At 53.0% G+C, this 2,660-nt stretch overlaps 1 long non-coding RNA gene across 1 annotated transcript; it reads right to left on the bottom strand.

Moving 5' to 3' along the window:
- Nucleotides 1-502: 502 nt before the first annotated feature.
- On the bottom strand, nucleotides 503-1,236 carry LOC127919082 (uncharacterized). Its single transcript, XR_008101869.1, has 2 exons — nucleotides 1,025-1,236; nucleotides 503-697 (listed from the first exon to the last, which is right to left on the bottom strand). It is a non-coding gene; the product is annotated as an uncharacterized LOC127919082 (long non-coding RNA).
- Nucleotides 1,237-2,660: the final 1,424 nt, after the last annotated feature.

The raw sequence follows: 2,660 nt of genomic DNA, 5'->3' as shown, positions 1-2,660 counted from the left end.
CCCCTTGGGTTGTACCGTGGCGGAGATCTTTGTGGGCTATACTCGGCCTTGTCTCAGGATGGTAAGTTGGTGGTTGAAGATATCCTCTAGTGGTGTGGGGGCTGTGCTTTGGCAAAGTGGGTGGGGTTATATCCTTCCTGTTTGGCCCTGTCCGGGGTGTCCTCGGATGGGGCCACAGTGTCTCCTGACCCCTCCTGTCTCAGCCTCCAGTATTTATGCTGCAGTAGTTTATGTGTCGGGGGGCTAGGGTCAGTTTGTTATATCTGGAGTACTTCTCCTGTCCTATTCGGTGTCCTGTGTGAATCTAAGTGTGCGTTCTCTAATTCTCTCCTTCTCTCTTTCTTTCTCTCTCTCGGAGGACCTGAGCCCTAGGACCATGCCCCAGGACTACCTGACATGATGACTCCTTGCTGTCCCCAGTCCACCTGGCCATGCTGCTGCTCCAGTTTCAACTGGCCTGGGCCCTAGGTGTTATGCAGATGAATGAGGACCCAAAAGCGACTTGGCGAAAACAGAGTCTTTATTCCAGTAAAGGATATAAGCAATACTCCTGGACAATCAGAGCAGAAAACAAAACATAAAAAACTTAAATCCACTCGTAGTGACGAGGACAGACTGGAGACTCGACCATTAACTGTAGGTTGCCTCGGGAAGGCACCGACCGTAGCGGACTCAGACACCTGCTCACACGCAGCATCTGAAGGAGACAAGACACGACAGGGCGAGACAAAGACACAGCACAGCGAACATCATACAAGGATCCGACAGGACAGAAACGGAAAACAAGGGGAGAAATAGGGACTCTAATCAGAGGACAAGATAGGGAACAGGTGTGCAAAGACTAAATGAGTGAGTAGGAGAATGGGGAACAGCTGGGAGCAGGAACGGAATGATAGAGAGAGGAGAGAGAGGGAAGGAGAGAGAAAAAAGGGAACGAACCTAATAAGACCAGCAGGGGGAAACGAACAGAAGGGAAAGCATAATGACAAGACAATATAAGACATGACAGTACCCCCCCACTCACCGAGCGCCTCCTGGCGCACTCGAGGAGGAATCCTGGCGGCAACGGAGGAAATCATCAATCAGCGAACGGTCCAGCACGTCCCGAGATGGAACCCAACTCCTCTCCTCAGGACCGTAACCCTCCCAATCCACTAAGTATTGGTGACCCCGTCCCCGAGAACGCATGTCCATGATCCTACGTACCTTGTAAATAGGTGCGCCCTCGACAAGGACGGGGGGAGGGAAGACGAACGGGGGTGCGAAGAAAGGGCTTGACACAGGAGACATGGAAGACAGGATGGACGCGACGAAGATGTCGCGGAAGAAGCAGTCGCACAGCGACAGGATTGACGACCTGGGAGACACGGAACGGACCAATGAACCGCGGAGTCAACTTACGAGAAGCTGTCGTAAGGGGAAGGTTACGAGTGGAAAGCCACACTCTCTGGCCGCGACAATACCTAGGACTCTTAATCCTACGTTTATTGGCGGCTCTCACAGTCTGCGCCCTGTAACGGCAAAGTGCAGACCTCACCCTCCTCCAGGTGCGCTCACAACGTTGGACAAACGCCTGAGCGGAGGGAACGCTGGACTCGGCGAGCTGGGACGAGAACAGAGGAGGCTGGTAACCCAGACTACTCTGAAACGGAGATAGCCCGGTAGCAGACGAAGGAAGCGAGTTGTGAGCGTATTCTGCCCAGGGAGCTGTTCTGCCCAAGACGCAGGGTTTCTAAAAGAAAGGCTGCGTAGTATGCGACCAATCGTCTGATTGGCCCTTTCTGCTTGACCGTTAGACTGGGGATGAAAACCGGAAGAGAGACTGACGGAAGCACCAATCAAACGACAGAACTCCCTCCAAAACTGTGACGTGAATTGCAGACCTCTGTCTGAAACGGCGTCTAACGGGAGGCCATGAATTCTGAACACATTCTCGATGATGATTTGTGCCGTCTCCTTAGCGGAAGGAAGCTTAGCGAGGGGAATGAAATGTGCCGCCTTAGAGAACCTATCGACAACCGTAAGAATCACAGTCTTCCCCGCAGACGAAGGCAGACCGGTAATGAAGTCTAAGGCGATGTGAGACCATGGTCGAGAAGGAATGGGAAGCGGTCTGAGACGACCGGCAGGAGGAGAGTTACCTGACTTAGTCTGCGCGCAGTCCGAACAAGCAGCCACGAAACGGCGCGTGTCACGCTCCTGAGTAGGCCACCAAAAGCGCTGGCGAATAGAAGCAAGAGTACCTCGAACGCCGGGATGGCCAGCTAACCTGGCAGAGTGAGCCCACTGAAGAACAGCCAGACGAGTAGAAACAGGAACGAAAAGAAGGTTACTAGGACAAGCGCGCGGCGACGCAGTGTGAGTGAGTGCTTGCTTAACCTCTCTCAATTCCCCAGACTGTCAACCCGACAACACGCCCATAAGGAAGAATCCCCTCGGGATCAGTAGAAGCCACAGAAGAACTAAAGAGACGGGATAAGGCATCAGGCTTGGTGTTCTTATTACCCGGGCGATAAGAAATCACAAACTCGAAACGAGCGAAAAACAACGCCCAACGAGCTTGACGTGCATTAAGTCGTTTGGCAGAACGGATGTACTCAAGGTTCTTATGGTCAGTCCAAACGACAAAAGGAACGGTCGCCCCCTCCAACCACTGTCGC

This window comes from Oncorhynchus keta, unplaced genomic scaffold (assembly GCF_023373465.1).
Source record: "Oncorhynchus keta strain PuntledgeMale-10-30-2019 unplaced genomic scaffold, Oket_V2 Un_contig_156_pilon_pilon, whole genome shotgun sequence".
NCBI classification, from domain to species: domain Eukaryota; kingdom Metazoa; phylum Chordata; class Actinopteri; order Salmoniformes; family Salmonidae; genus Oncorhynchus; species Oncorhynchus keta.
This window is presented reverse-complemented; position numbering and strand designations above follow the sequence as displayed.